We start from the raw sequence: 14789 nt of genomic DNA on the forward strand, positions 1-14789 counted from the left end.
TTGAGCATCTTAGCCAGAGTCTTCTTTCCTGAATTTATTTCTTAAATAGCATTACTGGAGTTGCTTGCATATCCTGTCACCTTCTTTAAGAAAACCTTCAGGGGTATCAGTCTGAATTAAGGCTGAAGACCTAACGGGGGATAAGCACTAATAATTTATAGTTATGGCTTTCATATTTAAAGCTTTGGGTTACAAACGTTAGTCTCAGTTTCCATTCTCTAAAGAAACAAAATATTCAAAGATTAGTAGTGCTTTTGTGCAGTTTCCATGCTTGTATCTGACTATTTATACCACACAGTTTAAAATCATACTGTTGAAATCGCTGAAAAATGTAATGCCACATCCCATGAAAACTAACTTGAAAAGATTAAATCTCATGAAAAAAAAAAATTCAACTCTCACAAAGATCTACTGCTAGAAAATTGCCATGGATCTCACCCATAAAAGTTAAACAGATTTTGCAGTTTGTTGCTCTGAAACAGCCTCAAGTAAGTAGTAGTACTTAAATTATCTAAAAAAGGAAATCATCCTTTTACATTCCTGTGTCATCTTTCCAGTACATGTGGCTGTTGTTAATCTAATATAACGATAAGGAAGAAAAAAATTGTGTCAGGAGTATCTGCCAGTTTCTGGAATGAAGAGGCTGCTGAGTGGACATCTGACATACACAGAGACACTTAGGCCTTTACCTCCTTCATTCTAAAAGGTAATGTCTAGAAAGAGCCATCTGTCAAGCACAGACAGATACCAGAAGCTGCTCTACAGGAAATCTCAGTGATTACACATCCATCAGAAAATCAAACGACCTAAAATGAGGGCTTTTACAGAGGGACTTGTATCAGAGAGGTGACCAAGAGACAAGTTCACAGATTTACAAGGCAGGGAAAAAGGACATCTGAGAAGTCCAGAGCAGGAGAGATGGGGAGCTAGTACTCAGGTTTCCTGAATGGATCAGGCTGCAGCTGAGCTCCGCAAATTTCCTGAAAATAGGAGATTCTTCAAATAGCATGCTTGCTGTGCCCGTGGAAGACTCCTACCCTCTCCCACCTGGCAACGTTGTCAGGTTGTCAGACTAAACCCACTCCTTGTTCTTCTTTTTCACAGAATTGAATTTCTTGAGTTATCCATCTAGTCACTGGAAACTGACTTGCCACAGGTCTCCAGCTCGCCACCTAACTGATACTTAGGTCTTTTTCTGATTTGTGATGTCATCTATCCAGTGCTCTGACTTGGATTCAGCAGCAGAAAATGATACCATTCTTGTCTTTCTTCCTTTATTTTCCAAAATTCCCATGTGAACAAATTATGATTCTAAATTCTAGCAGGTTTGATTTACTTATTAATAACTTAATAACAAAATTCCTTGTCATCCTAATGAGATCCAGAGAAATGTTAAACACTGATAATAATTTTTTAAAATAAGCATAATATCCTAATACAAAAACTTAGTAAGTTAGTATGTTTAGTTTTCATTAATATGCAAATACTTTGGAATTATAATGTAAAGAAGCAATTAACACTTCATTTCTATATCAAAAATAAACAAAGCAAAAAAAAAATGAAAAGCATACTTCAAGTATAACAGTAAAATTTACTTATTAACACCATAATAAAATAATTTGAAATTGTTTTAAACAGAAAAGAGGGATGTTTTTCAGGTTACAAAATCCTGCCCTCAAACAAAACAAAACAAAACAAAAGCCATGTGGGTCTCCTAACAATGGGAGTAGTGACTTTCTCTGACTTGGTACCTGCCTTTGGATCCCTTTCCCTCTGCTGGGCTGCCTTGTCTGGCCTCACTGGGAGAAGATGCACCTAGTCCTGCTGTGACTAGAGGTGCTAGGGTGGGTTGGTACCCCTTAGGGGGCTTCCCCTTCTCTCAGAAGAAGATGGGTGGTGGAGGGTAGGGAATATGAGGTAGGAGTGGAAGGAAAGGAGGGAGGGGGCTTGTATCAGGCTGTAAAGTGATTAAATAAACAAGATTTTAAAAAATATTATCCATATTAATCATCTTCTAGCATTGGTATTAGTTGTTGTAATGATAACTAATTTAATTATATTTTATTTTCTATATTTTAGTGTGAATTACTTAAATTCCAATTGATGGTTAAAATGATAATTCAAATACCACACAATGTTTTGTTGTTGGTTTTTGTTTTGTTTTGTTTTGTTTTGTTTTGTTGTTGTTCTTGTTGTTTTGGCTTTTCAAGACAGGGTTTCTCTGTGTAGTGTTGCCCTAGCTCCCTCTTTGTAGACCATGCTGGCCTTGAACTCACAGAGGAGATTCACCTGCCTCTGCCTCCCAAGTTCTGGGATTAAAAGCAAGTACCAGCATGCCCAGCTTTACAGTGTGAATTTTTAATGGTTGATAACTGTTGGTAAAATTTCAAACAAAATATAATATTTCATTTATTTATAAGATCTTGTATTCTTGGGGAAAATCAACAAATATTAAAATCATGAAAAGCTTCTATAGGTTTAGAACTTATGTAGATAATTGTTTTAAATTTATATTTCTATGGATTTTACACTAATAAATACAAGCAAATATATTTGGCAATTCATTTTAGTGGGGACATTTCAATGGGACTTTGTGCCACCCTGACCTATTAGCCTCTCTGGAAGCAGAAGTTTGTCTCTCACTGTGATGATAGGCCAATAAGGATCCTGTGTTTTGTTGGGAGAAACACTGGCAACCCTCTGGGACTCTCCTAGACCTACACTGTGAAGCGTGTGAGACTCTTCTATACCTACCCTTCCATGGCTTTCAAGTCCTTACTTAAAAAAAAAAAAGTCTGTTCAGAAAAATAATTCATAGATAAATCCCAACAGTAAGCAACTGTTTCTGGTTTAACAACCCATTTCTAAGACTCACATTTACTGCAGATTAAGGTGGACAGAAAAGTGGCTAATTTTGGTTGGTGAAAACTTCAAAAAATACAGGACAGGCTCAGGACTGTGTTCATGGGAGTATGGGTGCGCCTTTGGTATACACATCCTTCCCTACATTAGACCTAAGACAGTCATCAGTGGGAAATACTGATGATTTGTGCTAGAAATGTGAGCTAAATCAGGAGAGTGCTCGCTGACAGCATTGTTCAGCTTTATACCTGGAGTTTCTGTTCCAATTGCCCAGGGCAACACTCGACGCCCAGGGACAACCTATGCCCCATCTATGGAATGATAGATGTCACAGTTGCAGATTTATCTACTGCTTAAATTTAAAATCGGCTTGTGTTTGTAAGTTTTATGTGGGATTTGGTGTCAGATGTTTTCAATAGAAAGTATAGAGTTGAGGTGAAAGAAGAGTAGTAAATTTTCATGATTGTAAAAGGAGATTTTATTCATTAACAGGTTTGCCAGAGGTGAAGCAAAAGGCTAAGAGAAAAATAGCAAACAAAGAGTGCTAGTCACAATGGAATCAAGGCTAATTCACGGATTAGTACCTTTATTCATAGAAGACTCTACAGGAGAAGCAACCCACCTCACAGTTGTCCTTCATGACTGCTTCACCAAGTCCAATACACTCTGTGTTTCAGCACAAAAATGTTTAATAATCTGCCAATCACTTCTGCCATTCCCAGTCTCTCCCAGAATGAAGCAGTAGCAAAATACACATTTTCAAATTTTACATTAAGACACATCACACAGAAATCTACAGAGCTCACACTCTGTGTGAGCCTTTATTCCAGCATTCTAGCATGACTGCTTCTGAAAAACCAAAGCCAGAATATTCCAGAACACATGATAGTTTAGCAGGTGAGGGGTAAGAAAAGGCACGCATCCAGGAGGTCCATGTGGTGGAGATCTCTCCCACTTCCTGTGTGGAGGACACAAGCTTCTGCCTGGGTGGGAAAAATAAACAGTAGCAAGCAAAGCATAAACCAGTCCTGAATCATTTACTTCCACACAGGGAAAAAAAATATCACTTAACATACATGGATTTCCTTGCTTTAAAATGACTACTTCTCAGAAAGAAAAGTAACTAAAGATCTTTAAATGAAAGGTTTTTGAGTCCTGTTTTATTAATAAAATATTATTTTTCTTCTAAGAATAATAGTTGATAAGCACTTTTCTCCTAAGCCACTATCAATCAGTTGGAGGAGGTGTTCAGAGTGGGTCTCTGTATTTCAGCTGATTTATGGCTAATGCTGAGTATATTTCTTAATGACTGCAAGCATGAACAGCTCTTGAAAACCACAAAGCTTGAAGCCCGAGATTTATTTTTCTATCCAGATAAAACTTCAAGTATGCTGCAAGCAATTAAAGTGCAAGAAAAGTCTTTGTTCCCATTTAGACCTTTACAAACTTTAAAAATATATCACCGTCTTTCCAACATGAAATGGTCTCCTGCTAAGAAACTATGTGAGAGTAAAGCAATAGGGTCTGAGTTCAGTTATAAAACTGCCCACCGCCATCATTCAGGGGTTTCACCAGCTGAGCACTGCCAAGACATTTATACCCTCAAAAATGGCTTCTGTTTGGCTCAGTGTCACTGAGCAGGAGGACATCATCTTTGAAAATGAGTTGGATGGCAGCCACAATTCTCTCTAAAATTGTCTGCCTAGAGAAACACTGCTAGTAAAGGTAGAAAAGAAAAACAGAAGTAAGACAGAGACACTTTTAGGTTTAAACTGGTGATTTATTGGTCCCTGCTAGAAATCTCCTTCTTAGAAAATGTTAAGCTTGTCAGGGATATGTTTCCACACACTTCTTGTCCACTGGACCCCCACAAAGAACTTACTTCAATTTTTGCTAAGATATGATTAAAATGGAACATTTTGCATGAAGATTTCTCAACTAGCTGTTCCAAAGATAAATTTTACATTTTTCTTTTATCATCCACACGTAGATATTGCTTTCTACTTTCTACATTTGAACTGACTTTGGATCAATATTAAACATCAAAATGTAAAATGTAGTCTGGAAATGACTAAAACATAATACACATTAAAATATTGATAAAAAGTGGTTCAGTTTTAGTCCCTCTGTATGATTTTCACACAATAAAACTAACAAAACTTTTCTTTCTTTAACCCTTTGTCTCTCCGTGTCTGTCTCTCTTTGTGTCTGTCTCTAATCTGTCTTTCTCTCTGTATGTGTGTATCTCCTTCCCTCAATCCCTCCCTCCTCCTGCTGTCTCTTTCTCCCTTCCTTGCCTTCTTCCTTTCTTGTGTGTGTGGTGCTAAGGTTTGAATGCAAAGCTTCCAAGTGCAGGGTAAGGCATTTGTAGTTGATCTATAACCAGGTTTCTCCCACCCCCAAAAGTGAATTTCTGGAGGTATTAGGTATTAAGATTATTTAACACTGTTTAACATGGATGATGTTATCACTTTCATGATTGGTTATGCTCTTTCATACTATTTATGTTTCATGCCACAAGGAGACTAAACTGGAAATGGAAACAGGTACCCGCTAATATTCACCATACAGTTCCTCTGTTATTAAAAACAACAAAAAGAAAACCTAATTGAGAACTAGGGAGATGGCTTCCGTGCTAAACTATTTACAGTGTGATCCCTTTGTGCTAAATGTTGGGTAGCTTATACATGCTTTTGGTTGCAGAAATGAGGAAGCAGAGACTGGAAGATGCCTGGGGATCACAGATCAGCCAGACTGGTCTATTTGACAAGCACCTTGACAGTGAGAATACCTGTCTTGAAAAACAAGGAAGACACCTTGCATGAGAAATAACAACTGAGGTGATGCTATGGCTTTTAAACACACACACACACATGTATTTTCACACATATAGGAATATACCCAGAAAAAAATGTACCTTGAAAAGATATGAAACGGAAGTATATATTGGTCCTGTCTCTCTGTCTGAAAATAACAAAGGCAAGAATTAACTCTCTTTTTTATCTGCTGTTGCTCAGTATCTTTTTCGATGCTGACCTACCTCACTGCAGACTACAGCTGTATCACCATGATTTCAATTCTTACAATAGAGAACTCTGCCTTATGCTCATAAACTTAAGAAATAGAAGTGTGTGTTCTGTCTCTGAGAGCACAAAAGCAGTCATGATAAGAAATGCAGATGTAGTGAAAAAGGAAAAGCTGGAAAGTAATGAAGTCAACATGGCCAGACCTCCAAGAGCCAGTAAGAGGTATAGAGCCACCAAGAAAACACTTAGTTGTGATAAATACAACTTAGAACTAGTATAGTATTCACAAAATGTTAAAAAAAAAAAAAAAAACCTACCCAGTCTCTCCCAGGTACAACAGCAGTCTTCAGGTTAGCCTAGCTCTACCCTGGCTGCTGGCTTCAGAGGAGAACAGTAGACATTGCTCCTAAGGTACACTGCTTACCAGCCTGTTTGTCTTGATCTGGCAGTTTTCCCTAACATCTAATACAAAGGCCTCCCCTTTTCGTCTAAATGAAAATCCTCCTAATCAGTGAAAGCTGTGAAAATAGACACACAAAAATCTTCTGCTACTGACATAAAATGTAATAGTGGAAAAAAACTGACACTTCAAATATCTGGAAAACTATTTTGGGCATTGGAGATTTGAAGAATAAGAGCTTCTGAAAACTACCATATATGCAGGGGCGTTACAATGTGATTATGTCACAATGTTAGGTGCAAAATAAGTGATCAGAAAAGTTTTAAAATTTTTCTAAGCTACAACTTTATCTAACCTCATGTTATATACTAGAAAGATTAAAGGCTAAAGCAGGTGGGGTTCCCCAACATGAGGGGAACTGTGATTTCAGTCCTTATCTCTGTTTCTTTCCCTCTCACCCTCCTGCTCTCTTGCACAACAATCTCTTCCTTCTCCCCCAATCTCTCTCTCACCTTTCTCCTCCTCATGATTCTTGTACAAGATCTAGATTGTAGATGTGTGTGTGTGTGCCCCTGTATGAAAGTGAAAGGGAGGCTATGTGAGTGGGAGTATGGTATTTAAAAGCTATGGGAGGCATAACAACAGAGGGGTAAGTAGTTGGGGTAAAAATGAAAAGATGTGTTTTCTTTCATATGAAGAATATATCACAACAGAAAACAGAGGGAGTTATTTTATGTAAGGAATGAGACCAGTGGGAGTGTACTGAGGAATGACAGAGCAAACAGGAACAAAATACATGAATGAAAATGTCTCAAGAAAATTCTTTAGGTTGTATGGTAAAAATTAATCTAAAGGGAAGAAAGAAATTCGGTTGTTTACAGGAAAATGGATGTAAGTAGACAGCATCACACTAAGCAGATAAAAGCAGAGGCATAGTTATGTGATGATAAATAATAAAAGCAAACAAAAATAGATATGAATATCTAATTACTTCTTCATGGAAGATGAGTGTCATTAAATGCATTATGGGAGGAGTTAATATCAAAATGAGTCCTACGAATTTGTTCAATTAATGTTTTATAAGTTGTAACTATAATAATAAAAGTATAAGGAACAACTGCAGAGATATTACAATATTGATTTAACACTTGTTTTCTACATTATTTAAAGTGGATAACAATAATTCTAGCTCTAAAACAATGGATAATTTAAAATTGTAATTTTTGACCAATAAAAACATAAAAAAATATGCAGTAGGATGGGTGAACAGAAAATTTTAATACTGTCGAAATTAACTTGTATTAATTTACGATTGATTTCATATATGAAACAACTACAATCCTCAATAAAAATATCAACAATATAACTTTAAAATACGGAAAACTAACAATACAATAAAAATTATAACAGTAAAATATCCATTGCAAGTAACAGAAAGAACAAAAATTAAATTCAAGTACACATCACAGTATTAACTATAGTCAGCTTGCGATGCAGTTCACTGGATCTTCCTTTTCTTATAACAAACTGTATTTCGATATAAACAAAACTATACCATCTCATTTCTGTCAGAAATGCTATTATTGAGGAAACAAAACATCAAGAAATACTAGTGGGAATATCACATACTGTAGCCACTGTGGAAATAAAAAAGGGGTTTCTCAATACATTAAACTCCCATATAGACCAGGAATACTCTTTCTAGATATTTAATGTAAAGACTACAAAGTCAGTATGTCATCGAGATACTTAAATGTCCATGTGTATTGCTGAAGTATTCACAATAGACAACATGGGAATCAAATTTAATGTTCATCAATAGATAAAAGGAGAAAGAAAAAAAGTACATAAACACAATGAAGTTTTATTCTTTCTCAAGGTCAAAACTTTGTCATTTGCAAGAAAATAATAATGTAGTTTGACATGATACCAAGCAAAATAAGCCAGAACAGACAAGCATTATATGTTCTTGTAATTGTGAAATTTATATTTAAATACATATTTTGTATCCTTGCATATATATGAGATGAATGTAGAAGGGAGACTGATGAAAGAGAGAAAAGTAGTGGAAAGAGAAGAGAAACTAGAGATGGACAGTAAATTGAGCAAAGTATGAAAGTGTCATATTGAAAGTCTTAATTCTTTACATGAAAAGAATCTTCACATTGACTTCTGCTGAGAAGGCTGGATTCGTGTTCTACCAACGAGTGGTTCATTTCAGACATAATGACAAGATACATTGTGCTGGTGAGAGACGAACAAAAGAAAGAAGACTAGGCAGCCAAAGAGTCAGCTGGACTAAAGATACTCAGCAAACCAACAATAAACCAGAGAGAAATAGTGACCAGAGGAAAATGCCACTTCACCAAGAAGATAACATTTTTATGAACAAGCACGCATCTAACAATAGTGATCTAAAATATGAAATGTTTTTAAAATGAAAAATTTTAATTTATTGGAAGATTCATTATTTTATGCTCAACATGGATTTATCATCGAGCAAAAAAACATCTTTGAGAGCTCATGCTGTGTTATAAAACTGACAGATCTCACCGACACATAGTACAGTTATATATGGGAAGAGAAAATTATTGAGGTACATTTCATAAAGTATTAAATGTTTAAAATATGCGATTATTTTACTTGTTTACTGATTATAAAACTGCCACAAACAAGTGATGTACAACATCCATTGCCTCACAGAGCTGCCATAGCTGGTGGTAAGTGGTTTGAAAGGCAGGTATATTCTACTCAGCCAATTCGTGTGCAGTGCGCAACATTATAGATCAGAGTCACACCCTGTGCATTATGTCCACCAGCATATTTGGTTTAAATGTTTACCCTTTGGCTAGGAGCAACCTATTTCCTTCATCTTTCACTCCCAGAAACCACCGTTCTGCCCTCTGTTTCTGCAAATTTGACTCTTGCTTTTCACATAGAAGTGGAAACGGTACATAAATGTGCGATTGTGTAGAACTTGTCTCTCTTGTGTCTGGCTTATTCCACTCAGGCTAGATCAGTCAGTGTCACTGAAAATGTCAGAATTTCCTTCAAACTTAATGCTGAAAAATACTTTGATACATATATGAGTGTGTATGTCTCAATAACTCAGAATTTATTTGTTTTTTGACTTTAGCCAGAAAGAGTGGCTAAGAGATTGTTATGTTTTGAGAAGATGTGAAAAACACCTGCCTTATTTAAGGCTCCAGTTACAGGCGAAAGAAATAATTCCCCTCCATTCTAATTTTGGGAGCAAAGTACTTACTGAAGTTACTCAAAGGCAACTGTGTCACTGGAAAGCCTGCCCTAAGATAAGGATAACTCATGAATATGGTATCCTTTAAGCTTCCAGCTCAACTTGCACACAGTTTCCCCACCAACTGATACTGCTTATATCTTGGTGAGGGCATCAACAGCTGCCTAAACCTCATGGATTTCCTTAGCTTCCTGAATTTTATGTGCCTGCCTTCAGGAAAGAATAAATTTGAAGGTAATAGACTCAAAACCCAGGTGGTATTTCAAAATAGTTTTAAAAATCACATTTGCCTAATTATTATTGATGTCAAGTAGCTTTTCCTATAATTGTTAGCCATTTGTATTTCTTTTTGATAACTGGTTAATGAGTCACTTTGCCCATTTTTAATTAGGCTATTTGTTTTAGGGGGTTACTTGTGGTGTTTGGGTTGAGATTTTAAAATTTGATTACTTGTTTTTGACAGTGTATATAATTTCATTGTATAGGTTTGGGAGGATATTTGTTTATTTTTTTAAAACCCCATGTTGGCTTCAAACCTTTCATGTAATAGAGTTTGATCTTGAATTTCTGATCTTCCTGCCTCCACCTGCCAAGTGCTAGTATTAGAGGCTTTTACCATTAAATCCTATTTATGATGTGCTGGGGTTTAAAGTCAAGGCTTCATGGATCCTCATATTATTTATATATTAAGCTTTTATCAATAATATAACTGTACAAATATTTCCATTCTAAGAGGTACTCTTTTTCATTCTTTTTAAACTTTTAAAAACATTTATTTAATAACATTTATTGTGTGTTTAAAATATAAAATGTAACATCATAGGACACAGACATGAAACAAAGGTTACTATAGGAAAACAGGCTAACACATCTATCATATTCTATAGTCGCTCTTCCTCTTTGTAGTAGGAACAGCTAAGATCTGCTTCTTTGCTATGAATTATACACAGCAAAGGTTATTTCCTGAGGTCCTCCAATTGTGCAACAGATCTCTAGACTGTTCCTTCTGCCTAATGTCCACTGAACGTCTTCTGGTTTACCTTACTCATTTTCTCCAATAGTTTCATTGCTATGCTGAACATTTATGTTGCTACAATCCTATTTTTATTTTTGCTTTAGTCACCTATGAGTTTGGTGTTAAATTTAGAAATCATTCTACAAAACACAATCAAGGTTAATTTCTCTATGTTTTCTCCTAGGAATTCTATGGTATCATGTTTTTGTTTTTTTTTTTAGAATTTAATTCATTTTTAATTTATTTTTCAGTGTTGTATAAGAGAAGGGTTTAATTTTATTTTTTAAATATATGGAATCAATTTTCTGAACACCACTTACAGAAGTCTATTAGTTCCCTGTTGGATATTTTATTGCCTTTTAGAATAATTAGTCAACTTAGTTCTAGAAAGGTGTCTCAATGATTATACGCCCAGGTTGTTCTTGTAGAGGAAAAGGGTTTGTTTTCCATCACCCACATGGTAGCTCACTACCATCTATAACTCCAGTTCCAAGGCATCTGATTCCTTTTTATATCTTCCTCTGGTACTGAGCACAGGTGGTACACACATACATGCTAGCAAGTACTCATGCATGTAAAATAAAGTAAATACATCTTTAAAAGTAAGTTAGTTGACCATGCGGCATTTGCATGCAGCAGTTTCATGCCAGCTGAGATTCTATGTGAAGATACTTTTCAAAAACTGATTTATTCACGTTACATCTCGATTGCAGCCACCCTCCTTTCCTCGCAGTCTCCCCCTCACACATGCCCCACTCACTCTCCCCTCTCCTTCTCCTCAGAGAAGGGCTAGGCACCCCATGGGTCCTAACTAGTCCAGGTACATTAAGTTGCTGCAGAAGTAGGCAGACCTTCTACCACTGACGCCATCAGCTTGGTTAAGGGAATGAAAACCAAAGGGAGGCAGCGGAGTCAGTGAGGGCCCCCACGCCAGTTGTTGTGGGATCCACATGAAGACCAAGCTGCGTATTTGTTACATATGTGTAGAAGGCCTAGGACTAGTCCATGCATGTTCCTTGGTGGGTGGTTCAGTCTCTGTGAGCCCACCCCCTGGGCCCTGGTTAGTTGACTCTATAGGTCTTCTTATAAAGTCCTTGATCTCTCCAGTTCCTTCAATACTTCCTCCAACTCTTCCATGTGACTCACAGAGGTCTGTCCAAAGCTTGGCTATGGGTCTCTGCATCTGTTTCCATCAGCTACTGGGTGAAGCCTCTCAGAGGAGTTATGAAAGGCTCTTGTCTATAAGCATAGCAGAGTAACATGAATAGTGTCAGGGATTTGCTCTCTCCCATGGGATGGGTCTCAAGTAGAGCCAGTGTTTGGTTGGCCATTCTCTCAGTCTTTGTGCCATTTTTGTCCCTGGAGATCTTGAAGGCAGGATAAATTTTGGGTCAAAGGTTTTGTGGGTGAGTTGGTAATCCTTATCCCTCCACTGGAAGTCCTGCCTGGCTCCCAGTGGTGGCTCCTTCATGCTCCATATCCCCTGCTTCTAGGAGTCTGAGATAGGATGACCATTCCCCCATAGACTCCTTGAGGCCTCTCCTAACCCAGGCCTGGAAAATCCTGGAAGTCAACAAGTATATGAAATAACATTTTCTAGTGAGCAAATTTTGTTGCAGTCCACAAGAAGTGGTCATACCATAGCAAAAGCAATGACTAAGGCACTTTTCATAATCTGGTATTTAGTCTATAATATCATTTCAGAAGAAGAAAAATTAACAACTCCCATAATAAACTTTTATAAAATATACCTTTTACACAAAGTAAATACTCAACCTGGCATAGAAGGTGATAGACTGGGTCTTCTATATTTATGTACCCCATGTAGAGAAATTTTAATCTAGTGAAATGGCTATTCTGGCAAGGGATCCCATCCAAGAACTAGGTCTATATGATCCTGTTGGAATACATATACATCATTTTTACACACCTTTTATCTCTCTGGCTTGAATACATTACCCTTAATCCCTCTGGCTGGAATATAGACAGAACATAACTTTAATCCCTCTAACTGGAATTTAGTACACACCTTTAATCCCAAACAATGACTGTCAAATCAGAGAAAGATTTGACAGAATAAGTCAGAAGTGAGCTATGCCCAGTCTCATGAGAACAGACAGGAAGAGGAGATACATAAAAGCAGCACAGAGAGAGAGAGAGAGAGACAGTTTGTGGAGACAATACAGTACAGTCCCCAAGTACAGTACAGTTTGGTGCGATTTGGTACAGTTTAGGTGAGTGAAGTTACATTTGTGCAGTTCAGTTGAAAGCAGTTTTTCCAAGCAGAGCAATTCAGTGAGAAGCCAAAAGAACACAGTTTGTGTCAGTCATTTTGGAGAGGAGTTTTGATCCAGAGAAGCTGTGTTGATCCAGCTAGCCAGAGTTCAGAAAGAACTGGAAGAGGAAAGTTTATTCAGTGGTAAATATTAGAGGCTGAAAACATTCTCAGCAGATAGCAGATAGAGACTGGAAGCTGTAGCCTTCAAGGTCCAGGAAAATTAGATTGTATGGAGGCTGGAAGCTTCCAGTCCTAGGTCTAGGGATAGTTAGATAGAAGTTCAATTGGCTCAGCTTAAGCCACGTATTTGTAAAGCTTGGGTATTATTCTCATTTCATCCCTACTTCCGAGGAAATAAAAAAAAATTTACACTCTATGACAATGTCAACCTAGTTGAGATGTATGCCTTGCCAGCTAACGGCAGATGGAAAAGAAAGCCAAAAGAAACATAGAATTCTTGAGTTTTACCTTTAAAACTGCCATTAGAATGTCTAAACCCATGACTAAATCACATTTGTAGGACAGGTCAAGAGTCAAGTGCAAAAGACCATAATTGTCATGGTAAAGTTATAGTAATGCAATTGAATGGTTGTGTGTGTGTGTGTGTGTGTGTGTGTGTGTATGTGTTTTCCCCTCAGAATTTCACACCATGCCTGTAATCAGCAAGTGAATAATTAATGTATATTATATTAAACTGAATTAAACTATTAACTTTTCATCTTATTTATATTGTTTACAATGATGAAGATCAAGACCAGGGTTTATTTTCACACTTAACAAATGTATTAGCTACTTTTATTACTGTCATAACAAAATAACTAACCAGAGCAACTTAACAAAGAAATACTTTGATTCACTATTTGAGAGTATAACCACTCACAGTGGACAAAATGAGACTGTGGCTGTGACTGCAGAGGGTCAAATTATGTCTATAGTCAGAAAACACACATACATATACACATACAGAAGGAGAGATGGTGACTCTAAGCTCATTTCCTTACTTTTCCCTTTTTATTCAACACAGGACCCAAAATCATGAGATACTGATGCCCTCATGAAGAGAAGGTATAACTCATAGTTAGATCTGCCCAAAAACATCTCCACAAATACCCCCCCAGACCTGTGTCTCCTAACTGTTATAAAATTTAGGCAAGTGATAACGAAGGTTAACTATCACAATAAGCAATCTCTTACTGATCTAAATCCACAACCCCTAAATATCATTTTAAAACATATATATATATATATATATATATATATATATATATATATATATATAATATATATAGTGTCATTCATTTTAGTGGACAGTGACAGTAGATTACTAAAAAAAAGTGAAAATTTTGGGGTACATTTTAGTAAACACACAAAATTTATGGGACATTTAGAGGAAACATCTAAATAAATACATGAAATGTGATAGCACTGGGCTACAGGGCAGGCATTGTTCAGTAAGGTCTAGATGCAATGATTCTACAGGCTTGTTTTCCTTTTTTTGTATTTTATTTTTTTCTTATCAGTTACATTTTATTAACTCTGTCCCCCAGCCGTGTCCCGATCCCTCATTCCCTCCCAGTCCCTCCCTCCCTCCCTCCTCTCCACTGTGCCCCTTGCCAAGTCCAAGACAGGGTGTTTCTGTGTAACCTGAGCTGTCATGGACTTGCTTTGTAGACCAGGCTGGCCCCTAACTCACAGTGATTCACCTGCCTCTGTCTTCCAGAGTGCTGGGATTAAAGACGTGTGCCACCACACAATGTTTAGGCTTGGATATTCTTAAAGAATATGATATAGAAGGGTGGAGGTATATTTCTATTTTTTGAATCAACCTGACTCCAAATCAATTTCAGTCAATGTACTACCCATCACTGAAAAATATCTGTGCAAACCACCTTGGAGACAATTTATTTCATCTCATTGCTTTGAGGTGGAAGACAGCACCTATACAACTCATG

Source organism: Psammomys obesus, unplaced genomic scaffold, assembly GCF_907164565.1.
Source record: "Psammomys obesus unplaced genomic scaffold, mPsaObe1.curated_primary_1811, whole genome shotgun sequence".
Classification (NCBI taxonomy): domain Eukaryota; kingdom Metazoa; phylum Chordata; class Mammalia; order Rodentia; family Muridae; genus Psammomys; species Psammomys obesus.